We start from the raw sequence: 13,407 nt of genomic DNA on the forward strand, positions 1-13,407 counted from the left end.
GACTTGATATATATATATATATATATATATATATATATATATATATATATATATATATATATGAAATAAAATGGAGGTGGAAGGACCTGGATACTCAACGTTTCGCCCGATTTATGCGGGCTTCTTCAAGAGGGATGGTCATTGACGAGAGAGTCGGAGGATTGGGGCTATATATAATGATGGGGGAGAGCAGCGTGTTTTCCTTATGTAAATTAGATGTCATATATACATGTATATACATTTTATGAGAGAAGAACTAATTAGTGTAAACTAGTGTACTGGATTACGTCTAAAAGATAAAATATCGTAGAGATTAAAAATTGTGTTTGGAAATATAGCGGTGATAATTAAATAAATAAAATGACACGAGATTACGAAAGAATCTTTTTTTTTTTTTTTTTTTTAAATTAGAAATAATTGAATTGGGATAAAATAGCGCAGTAACTTAAAAGATGGTATCTAAAAATAAGAATAGGAAATTATTTCTAATTTAAAAAAAAAAAAAAAAAGATTCTTTCGTAATCTCGTGTCATTTTATTTATTTAATCTATCACCGCTATATTTCCAAACACAATTTTTAATCTCTACGATATTTTATCTTTTAAACGTAATCCACTACACTAGTTTACTCCAATTAGTTCTTCTCTCATAAAATGTATATACATGTATATATGACATCTAATTTACATAAGGAAAACACGCTGCTCTCCCCCATCATTATATATAGCCCCAATCCTCCGACTCTCTCGTCAATGACCATCCCTCTTGAAGAAGCCCGCATAAATCGGGCGAAACGTTGAGTATCCAGGTCCTTCCACCTCCATTTTATTTCATATCGTCGGATTTAATCCAGCTCAACCATCATATATATATATATATATATATATATATATATATATATATATATATATATATATATATATATATATGATTAGTTTTTTTGGAAAAAGAATTCCAGCAGAGTGCTCAATTAAAAGGAAAATCCAAATTTTAAGAGCGTACTTATATTTTATAGAGACGAATATTGGCTGAGGAGAGCTCGATAAGGATACCTTAAACGGGCCTTATTATCGGGCTTGAAACCGACGGTACCAATGACCTGTCTCAACTAACAACTTTCTGTACACAATATATATATATATATATATATATATATATATATATATATATATATATATTTAAATAAGGGAGCAGTCACCAACAATGTGTATTTTTTAACATTATTTTATTATTCCGTGTCTTGGTTTTTCGTTGAGGATTATGTTTGGATCATTGTAATAATGTTTTTAAGTCATTGAACTCGTTTTTACGCGCGTTTCAGACGTTATGTTAAGCGTCCTCGTCATATATATATATATATATATATATATATATATATATATATATATATATAAATATATATATATATTCTATTAAAATATTTTTCTTCAAAATAACTGGATTCGGCATAAAATAACCTGAGAAGGGTTGATATGCCGTAAAACAAAAACAACCAACCAACCAACCAACCAACCAACACACTCGAGAGTCCAAACAATGAAAAGAATATGCTGTTGTCTTAGCCCTAGCTATAAAATACTGAATTTTAACGAGTCTACAACAATTTTAAATGCTTGTACAAAATTAGTCTTGAAACTTATTGAAGGCATTTTGTAGATTGATAGAAAACAGAATCCAGAACGAGAGCGCAATAGAAGAACAAACGGACGAATTTACTTTGAGCCAAACGCGCATAGACGACTGGTTAATTCACTGTTGAGGATGGACGCAAACACACACGCTTGTCAACGGAATCGAGATGGTCTTTCAACTAAAGGATGAATAAACTGATATTTACCGAATTTCTCGTATAAAAAAAAAAACAAAAACAAAAAAGGAGAAAACATTTTATACAATGATATTACATTATATTTGTACATACTTTCTTTTTCTGAATATTGATGAATATTTAATATTTCGAAATATATAGGCGAACCCGTTGCACATATTTTCTTGGCTTCCGTTGCACATATTTTCTTGGCTTGTTGCTTGATGAAACATTTAAATAAGATAATTGAAGTTGTCAAGCGGTTGAAGTTTTTCAATATTACATTTTTAACTTGATATGGTCTGATATGAGCAATGAACAAACTCAAGTTGAACAAAAAAAACAAAACAAAAAAACTTGCAAGTTGAAATCTTGCGAAACTATAATTACGAATCATGTCATTACGTATTAATATAGTTAGAAAATATCTGAATAAGATAAATCAATTCCATAAGTCTCAAATGTATATGGATTCTTCAATGTGATTTCACTTTTGATATCTTTATATGGGTATATATATATATATATATATATATATATATATATATATATATATATATATATATATATATATACTAGCAAAAGTACCCCTCGTTGACGATGTTCAAAAACAGCCTACAGAAAATGGACTCTGATTTATGAAAGTATGATAGGTTATGAAAAGGAAAGGTTGTAAAGAGATAGCTTCGAATTTGGGGGTATCAAAACCAAAGCAAAATATGATGAAAGTAAAAATAAAATAGATAAACCCCATAATTTATTATACCATATATGTTCACACTGAAACACTTATCACAATATTCTGTGGATCTATATTAAAAAACCTTGTTAAACTTTGTGACATATTCCCATTCTATGCAGGTCAAGCGCAAACGAACTCCCCATAATTTTATTATACCATATTTCTTCAAACTGAAACATAATTATCAAAGTATACTTACGCAGATAGATATGAAAAGTCTTTATTAAAGTGTGTGCCTATTTTCATTCTATGGAGGCCAGGCGCGAACACAGACCCCACAATTTTATTATACCATCCCGATTTAAGTTAAAACATACTTATTAAAGTATTATTATGTACATCTATATCAAAAGCACTTATAAACGTTTTTTTTTTAATTTATAATTTTTTATTTCCATACTTTGTGGACCAGGCGCGAACGCAGACCCCACAATTTTAATGAACCACCGTTCTGCCAGATCAAACATACCCATTTTTGTGTCTCGATACATTCTCTATCATTATATATGTAATCAGTTTTTAAAAATAGTCAACCATATAGGAGCCTATTCGTGACCACACACACACACATACACACACACATTCAGCTTTATATATATATATATATATATATATATATATATATATATATATATATATATATATATAGTAGATCTATTGCTATTTTTGCTTATCATCAATTAAGTTCTCCATATCGTTCTAAACACTTTCTCACACCCGAGGCTTTTCTCAATCGCTACGAATCTATAATCAGACCACGCACGGAGTATAGTTGCCATATTTGGGCTGGTGAATCTGAAACTTCTAGGTCTTTTTTTCACATCAAGCCTTTCTGGGAGTTTATATTAAAGTTTGGAGTATCTATTGCCATTTTTGCTTATCATTAGAATATTCTTTTCGTTATTTTGACTCTCGAGTATATATCAGTTAATATCTTATATGTTTTTAGATCGAGTGATGTGGTTCTAAATTGATTAACTGTGGCTAATCTGTTGCATGTGTTAAACAAATCATTGAACATTTTACATCTATATAATAATTGCTAGATGAAAGATAATGTTTTTAAATTGCAAAAAATGTACATTACATAAAATAAATCCAAGGTAATTTTTTGGTTCAATTTAAATTAAATTTTTATACCTTACTTTGTAAAATTTATAAAAGTGCACTTTGAAGATAAATACATTTCAAATTGAATCTTGTACCTTTATTTTTAAAGCCTATAGTAAAAACATTTTGTTTAACAATTTTCATGCCTTGGATGAAATGCTTTTCTAACTTGTATCTTATCTTTTTAAGAGTATATTTTCAAAGTTTCCTTCTCTCCATTTCAGTTTGAATTTCTCCTCACACCACAAGTCATTTTGCAACCCCCTCTTTGTATTATTACTGGTATGAATATGCTCTCTGTTTCAGTTTGTATTTCTCCTCACACCACAACTCATTTTTTGCAACCCACTCTTTGTAATACAGGTCTGAATAATGAGAAAATCTGAATTTTTTAACAAAAGCTTTAAAATAATTTTTTTAGATTAAATTTTAAAAACTTCTTTCAGAATAGAAAATCTTTAAAATTTAATAAGGAACATATTTCATATAGGTTTCATTAACAAATATTCTGTACATAACGAGAAAAATAGAGATGAAAATTTCAAAAGTACTGTATAACTGGTTACGGTAAATAGTAGTTCTCGCCAGCGAAAGTGTTTGTTATTGTTATTCTATTATTATTATTATTATTATTATTATTATTATTATTATTATTATTATTATTATTATTATTATTATTTAAAACATTTTGTGTCCTGCTCTTTCGCGCAAGGACTAATATAATTGTTTCTACTTATTACTGTATGTATTTCATATTATTTACAATTAACGATTAATTATATTAAAATCTTATGTTTGCTATCTAATCACCTGATATGCATATGAAATGCTTCCAGTTGTAAATAAAAATGTTGATTTTTCAGAGACTCGGGCAGTTTGGATTTGGATGTTTGAACAGCAAATTTTGACTGCAGAGTTACGAGTTTTGGTAGCAGAGTGTCGGATTTTAAGTAGCAACGTTTGACAGCATTGTAACAGATTTGTAACAGATTTGGTTGGTCATTTTGTTTTGAAGCGTATCAATCCTTTCCGGTTTATTCAATGCCGAATCAAATACACCGACCCCTTTGAGTTATTTATCTTACATTTAGTTATTATTTTTAGAAATTTTTCTTTTTTCATACTTCAAGCTCTTTGTATCTTCAGTCACTAGTTTGTAGTGTTTTGCTTGTTTATCTTGTAGTGGATTTTGTTGGTTTTGTCCTCTGCAGAACGTGAATGAGTTTTACAATGGGAGAGGGAAAAAGGGTTAGCATTCATATTTGGTACATTTTAAGTTAGGAAACCAGTCGGGAAAAAGAAAAGGAGGGGGGGAAGGTGTTTTTTTTTTTTGGTTTTGCAGAACATAATTAAGTTTTACAAAATGGCATAGAAAAGCAAAAAACATCATCTCAGGAAGCGAATATCTTCAGACAACCTGATCTGGTAGCACCAGGGTGACAGAGTTGGAGTAGTGAGTTTTGACAGCAGTGTGTCAAATTTACCCACATAAATTGTGTATTGGAAAGTGTAGCATAGTAAACTCTAGACTATTTAACCACAATGTGTACTATTTCAACCCGCAATGTAACCCAACTATTCATTCCAAAAATATATAACACTATGGGAAAATTAATTCAATTTGTTAATAAAACTTGTACAAATATTGCGTTAACTGGCACTGAAATTATATTAATTATTCTACAGACTACGTTCTTGTTGTCTACTACATCGAAATATAGGGGAGGACGCCACTGATTTTTCTGGATTATTCGATTTACGTTGGGCCTCATTTTATAATGTGGACAGTTTAGTTAGGACGCATGAAGGACCATCTTTTGAGCTCATAGTATGACTCGGTCAGGGATTAAAACTCGATTTCCTGACCTATTAACGGGCATATAAACCATTATGCAAAACAACACTTACCTACTATATTAATAAACTTATTTTGATTCAACTCTGCAACTAAAGTTTCAATAAGAAAATAACTTTACTACACACAACCTTTACGGCATTTGTACGCTTTATCTTTATACCTATAAAGTTGAGATATTTTTTCTCGTCTATTTTTCTATTTACAAATTATTAAAACGAACTTCTATAGATACTCAGTCATGGATATGTGAGCGACTTCATGAAGGATAAGTAATTGGCATATTCCTTTGAAATAAAAGCGTTCATTAAGTATTTATTTTGTTCCTGACGAATCCCTTGCTAGACGCCACATCCCCATCATGTTACCTAGCATCTTCTCATCTCTTCTGATGAGAAGCATTAGGGTTCGTAATATCTTGGTATAAAGAGTTCCCTTTATCCCCCAACTAAATGTATGTATACCCTTATTAAATAGATGAATCATTTTATATTTACCAATGTATAGTTTTTGTGACTTCATTTTCCACTCTTATTCTCTCTTATATAAGCTCCAAAGCAATTTGCCGAGCTTTGTATTATCGCGATAAGTCTCCTCTTATAGAATTGAATTTACTCTCTTCTTCTAACTCACCTATATATATATATATATATATATATATATATATATATATATATATATATATATATATATATTAGAACGATGTGCAATAAAATTCTGTTTTAAACTTGTAAAAATATGAAAAAGCATATGGAATGCTTCAGACTGCTTTTGGACCATCTTGCATGAATCAAGATTCAGTTCCTGAGTGGCATAAGAGATTCAAGAAAGGCAGGAAGTCTGTGACGAATGGTGAGAGGTTTGGGAGGAGTAAGGAAGTCAGAATATCAGAGTTGATTGGCCAAATAAAGAATTTCATGGATAAGGACAGCCGAGTGTTTATAGAGACAATAAGTGCACAGTTTTATATCAGTGTGGGAACTGTACACACAATTATTTGCGAGGAAGTGAAGACGCGAAAGATTTGCACCAAGTTTGCTCCAAGGGTGTAGTTCACAACTCCAACTTTGTCACAGACTATTTGACCGAGATGGACATCAAGACAGTTCCTCATCCTCCCTATAATTCAGACTTTGCTTCCAGTGACTTTTGATTATTTCCTAAGCTCAAGGAAAACCTTAGAGGCTATCGTTGTGTAACAATTGAGTAGACGACAACGGCTGTGATGAGGATCATTGACACGCTAGCACAAAAGAACTTCCACGGGGCCTTCCAGAATTTGTTGGAACGGTACAATAAGTGCATTGCAGCTGGAGGAGATTACTTCGAAGGGAACTAGAATTTCATTCGTGTGCTACAAATAAAAGTGTAACATAGTGGATGTGAGCGCATGAGGAATAACCAGCAAAGGATGGCTAGCATGTGAAGAGATTAGCAGTAGCAGTAATAGCAAAAAAAAACGCGAATATACAAATTAGGAAGTGTGCGCGAGAAGATGAAGGAAAAAAGAGAAAAATACGCAACACGTGCTCAAGGCAGAAACAAGGTGGACGTTGAAGAAAATGGACGTGTAAAGCGTGGAGGCAGAGAGGAAAAGTGTACACCAGGCGAGATGGATGATGGCGTGAGGCTTTTAAATGGCGCCAAAACAATCATAACGGTAATAAAACATTCTTGTTGAGAAGAAAAAAAATGTCGACCCAGATTTTTTTTTTTTTGATTTCTATTCGTGTTTTATTTGTTTGTACATCTGCAACGTAACGGCTATGTTACAGATGAAAAAGTTTGGAAAATATTTGAAGGCACCTTGTACTTGTCTTTTTTAATTCGACAAATACATTCCCTTAATATTTTCTATCTAGAACTTTGTTAAATTCATCTATATTTTTAATTGGGACCAACAATTAGGTGTGTCAGAAATTTCGTGAAAAATAGTGAATAATTCCACCCCATCCTTCCAAGCTTATAACTCCTCGAAAAATGTAATTCAAGCCTTATTTTTTTTTCAATTAAAGGAGCAAAGACCAAGGTTTCATTACAAAAAAACAAAAACAAAAAAAAAACAACGTGTTTTTTTTTAAAAAAAAAGGTTTTAAACTTCGGACTTTACAGGTAAATTTCTAAAAAACACTACTTTTTTGTTTTAAATTTGAATATATTATTTATTGACCTTTTCTCTTCAATTTGTGATATATAACACTTTGGTGAGTAAATTAATTATTTACTTTTTAATAGACATTTCAAAATGGGAGGCGTGAATTATTCGACCCCCTGTCTTTCCAAGCTTATAACTACTCGAAAAATGTAATTCAAGCCTTAATTTTTTTTCAATTAAAGGAGCAAGGACCAAGGTTTCAATAAAAAAAAGAAACTATAAATAACGTGGTTTAAAAAAACGTTTGTTTAAAATATTATATTCAGTTTATTGGAAAGAGCATAAAATTTCACATTGACCCTGAAAATATCGTAAAAATAGAATCAATAGAAAAATTTTGATAGATTTTTAAAGTTTAAAAATTGAAAAATATTGAGTTCGTAAAATTCATTACTGTTTTTTAAAAAATAAAAAAAAATATTTCTGTTACTTTTAAAACAACTTTAATAGTTTATTTTAGAAGTATAATCCATAAAGAAAATAAACAACCCACTTTTAAAAGAGAAATTACGAGTTTTTTTTAATATTTTATTCGCAGTTTCGTGTTAGGGGTGTCAAAAATTCCGACAAAAATTCTGATACACCTAGCCAACCGTTGCCTACAGGTTAGAATCTCTTTATTTACGATGTCGACGGCCGACCCCAACGCGGCCATGAGATAAACAGGAAGATCCGCGCGGTGCCAAGGGAATAAAATAAAACTTGTCCAAAACTGTTAACTCTCTAAAGGGCATATTATGGACGTTTACCGAACAAGTGTGAAAATAAATGCGATTAACAAATAGACAAGTGAACTCTTTAATGTTTACTTTAGCTGACCATAGTTTAGCAACAAACCGTAAATAAATTAGACTCGAGAGTTTATATTGGGAATCAGTCTTTGGTGTTTTTCCGTTTTATATTGTAAATGAATAATCTTCTGATAAATAAATGGATCCGTTATTTGCGTCTTCATCTTCATAATTGTTGTTGTTTCACCATATTTCGGCTAACTCATCCTCTGGCCTTCTTTTTTTTTACATTTTTTTTTAAATTACATTTTCACCCCAAACAAGGCGCATTGCCACTTTGGTGTAGGGGGCTACTATCAGGGGCAGCAACTACTGGGGCACTATGTTGGGATTTGGGCAGCAAGATGTCGGTTTACGTTGCACTTGAACTTCTGCATACCAGTACAGTTAGGGAAGCAGGAACCTGGAATGGAATTCCAGAGTCTAGCGGTTCTGGGGAAGAAACTACTGGAGTAGAAAGATCTTTTACATCTAGGGATCTCTACTGTGTGGGGGTGGGATTTAGCTGCCTGTCGGGTTTGTTGAGGGTGTATACGTCGTGGGGGGCACAAGTGTCTGCAGTTCGTCAGAGCATTCACCATGAAAATACTTGTAGAACAGGCAGAAGGATGCAACGTTTCGTCGATGGGACAGAGGCTGAAGCTTAGATGCCAGTTCAGGGCCTATCAAATTGGCGACTCTTTTTTGAACTTTGTCTAGGAGCGAGAGACTAGTAGCAGATACACCAGCCCAAATGTGACATACTCCATACATGGGCAAATAGTTGCCTTATAGAGGTACAGGATACCTTCAGGTGTCAGTAGTTTTCTAGCACGGTAGAGAGAGCCTACCTTTTTCGCAGCGGCCCTGGCAATGTTTTCAATGTAATTGTTCCAACTCATGTTTCCTGTGAACGTTAGGCCAAGCAGTTTGAAAGATGTACTCTCAGACAGGGAGTCACTGGCCATTGCTATTGGTGTCAGAGAAGGTTTCGTGTAATTATTGAAGGAAACCAGTTTAGTCTTGGCAGCATTGAATGTGACCATCCATTTATGTCCCCATTCCACTACAGATTGGAGGTCATCCTCTAGTGTTGTTGCCATTTCTTTAGATATGTGTTCATTTGTTTTCCTGTCATGCCTGTTATAGAGTGTAGTGTCATCAGCATATATACCCATCTCAGAGGCAGGTTTGTCGGGGAGGTCATTAATAAATATTAGGAACAATAGAGGTCCAAATACAGACCCCTGAGGCACTCCCGCATTTATATCACACTTTAGATGTACGACCGTCGAGGACAACCTGGATTTTTCTCTTATCTAAGAAGGATTTAATTATGTTAAGTATTCTACCAGTGATACCGTATGATCTAATTTTCCTGAGGAGACCCTTGTGCCATACCCTGTCAAAAGCCTTAGATATATCTAGAGCTATCGCTCTGCCCTCCCCCGCTTTGTCCAGTGAATGGTATATACGTTCAGAGATTACAGTGAGGATGTCAGCTGTGGAACGGGCTTGTCTAAATCCATATTGTTTGTCAGGCAGAAGTTTAGCATCTGTAAGGTGTCGGACTAGAGCATGGTTAATTATGGTCTCAAATATTTTGGCGAAAAGTGGGAGGAGGCTAATGGAGCGATAATTTGATGGGTCAGTTCTTTCGCCAGAATTCTTGAATATTGGTACCACAGAAGCAGTTTTCCAACAGCCCGGAAAGCATGATTCATTAAGGCATTTGTTGTAGAGTTTGGAGAGAACTGGAGCTACTTCGACTGAGCACTTTTTTAATAGCACAGTTGGGATGAGATCAGGTTCACATGCTTTTGAAGTGTCAAAGTTTTTTATGATAGCGTGTACCTGAGCAGGGGTGATTTTTAGATTGTCTAGCGTGGCGTCTGTTCGCAAAGGAAAGTCAAACAGGGGGTGGTTGGTAGGGTCCAGTGTGGAGTTCGAGGCAAACCGGCTGGCAAGCATATTAGCCTTGTCGGTTGCTGAGCAAACAACCTCGTGATTGTTGGTTAGTGGGGGAATTGTTAATTGCCCATTATTTACTACACTGTTGTAGATTTTCCAGAAGTCACAATTTCCTAATTTTGTGCTTCAATTGGTTTACCATGACGGAATAGGAATACTGTATCTTGTAACTGTATCCCCAGGGATTATTAACTTCCATATTTGATGAGTGTAACAGTTAGCAAATGATAATTACTCCAATTAGAAAGCCTCATCTAAAAGCGGATTAAAATAAATGAAAAAAGAAATGAAAAAAAAAAACAATATAAAATAAATACACGTTTATTTCATTTTAAATACTTAACATGAAATAAACGTGTATTCATTTTATATTATTTTTTTTATTGATTGAAGAAAAACATTTTCAAACAATCGTTTTCAAAACTTGAAATGAGGCTCAAATTTTCTAATTTCGATACCGATTCCAAAATCCCAAAATGTTCCAATTTTACCGATATTTGAATCCGATTCCGTTTCAAAGTAATTGTCGGAACGCTAATACGTATATATATATATATATATATATATATATATATATATATATATATATATATATATATATATATATATATATATATTGTTATGTGTTTTGAGGGAGCGGTTCTTGATGAACACTGCTGGAGAGCAATCATTTAATATAGTCTTTGTTTTTTCAATTCCTGAAACAGTGTTTCATAGTAAAAACTGATGATCACATTAAGAATATTGTTTGTGCGATGCAAGAGATTAATTGACTTACAAAATAATGTCGCAATGAAGGGATTTTTTTTAAACAGTTTTAAAAATTTTAAAGAAACTTTCAAAACTATATATATATATATATATACATATATATATTGGTTAAAAAACATTAATAAGATATATATATATATATATATATATATTGGTTAAAAATATATTATTTGTTACTATAATAATTATTAAATACGTGCAGACACTAGTGTTTCATCCTTTCGGGAATCTTCAGTGCAGGTTGTTACGATTAATACCAGTCAAACGATTCGAACCCCGCATCACGAAACATCTCTGGCTCAATTTAGCGAAGACCTAATCCATTCGGCTACCATTAACCGCGTGTATTCTTATGTACATCTATATCAAAACACTTGTAAACGTTTTTTTTTTAATTTATAATTTTTTATTTCCATACTTTGTGGACCAGGCGCGAAAGCAGGCCCCACAATTTTAATGAACCACTGTTCTGCCAATATATATATATATATATATATATATATATATATATATATATATATATATATATATATGTATATATATATATATGTATATATATGTATATATATGTATATATATATATATATATATATGTATGTATATATATATATATATATATATTGGCAGAACAGTGGTTCATTAAAATTGTGGGGCCTGCTTTCGCGCCTGGTCCACAAAGTATGGAAATAAAAAATTATAAATTAAAAAAAAAACGTTTACAAGTGTTTTGATATAGATGTACATAAGAATACTTTGATAAGTATGTTTTAACTTAAATAGGGATGGTATAATAAAATTGTGGGGTCTGCGTTCGCGCCTGGCCTCCATAGAATGGAAATAGGCACAAACTTTAATAAAGACTTTTTATATCTATCTGTGTAAGTATACTTTGATAACTATGTTTCTGGTTGAAGAAATATGGTATGATAAAATTATGGTGTGTTCGTTCGCACCTGACCTCCATAGAATGTAAATATGTCACAAAGTTTAACAAGGTTTTTTAATATAGATCCACACAATATTGTGATAAGTGTTTCTGTGTGAACAGGTATGGTATAATAAATTATGAGGTTTATCTATTTTATTTTTACTTTCGTTATATTTTGCTTTGGTTTTGATACCCCCAAATTCAACCCAAATTTACAACCCTTCCTTTTCATAACTTATCATACTTTCATAAATCGGAGTCCATTTTCTGTAGGCTGTTTTTGAACTCAGTCAACGACTGGTACTTTTGCTAGTACAGATATATGTTATATAGCGCCAGGACCCCTAGGTTAGGAACGGTCGTAGTTAGTAAGTTCCCCGCTGCAACAAAACCAAGTAGCCGTCTTTTATTGATCGTCTATTTTGTTTAGTTTTCTGGTTGTTATGATAATGGCAAAGACGGCAGAGTTATTTCCCCCTTGACTGTGCATTTTTCTCTCTCGGTTTTCTGCAGCTGTCATTCGCTTGTCATTATAATGTTGCCGACTGAAAGAGAATTAACATGCACACAAAGATCAGACGTAACTCAGCATACCAATCAAGACGTAAGACACGCTGGCTTTTTATATAAAAATATATTTTGTTTTGAAATTATTTTTCTCGTTCTTGTACATTGAGATTTTTAACAGTTCAAAATTTAACGGTGTGGCTTACTGTTCGTTTCAGTGATGGAGAGGGGGGGTGGTGAAAACGTTATGTTCTCGACAACGCACGTCTCCTATCGGCGTCTCTCTCTTCTCTACCTCCCTCCTTCTCTACCTCGTCTTCTTCTGTTTCTACTACTGTTGGACTCCAAAAATCACCTTTTATATATTACCATGTGTTTTTTTTCTTGGTAATTTTCCACGACACGCCACCTGTTGATCACTCTGCTATCGATAATGGATCACGCGTTTCCTGGTCACGTTTTGACAATGCTTTGCCGCATCTGACCCAGAGACATCGTAACCTACTTCTCTTTAGCTGACCGACTATTGACTTTATTTATACGCGTGAATCCATCTCTCATGCTAACTTCATATAACATTCCATTCTTACAAGGAATGTCACGTTTCCTTGTTTTGTAAACAAAAAAATCGTCGTCCGATTTCTCTGTTTACGACGTAATTATTTTTTCGCTTCGACTGGTGGACAATTGATTATTCGATGCACACCTTTCAAATCTTTTATCATCTTTTTTAAAGAAGTTTTTCTTTTCAGTTATGTATCGGATGGTCCAAGCCATCCATTACATATATA

Source organism: Euprymna scolopes, chromosome 15 (genome assembly GCF_053919585.1).
Source record: "Euprymna scolopes isolate OS-2025 chromosome 15, ASM5391958v1, whole genome shotgun sequence".
In the NCBI taxonomy this organism is placed as follows: domain Eukaryota; kingdom Metazoa; phylum Mollusca; class Cephalopoda; order Sepiida; family Sepiolidae; genus Euprymna; species Euprymna scolopes.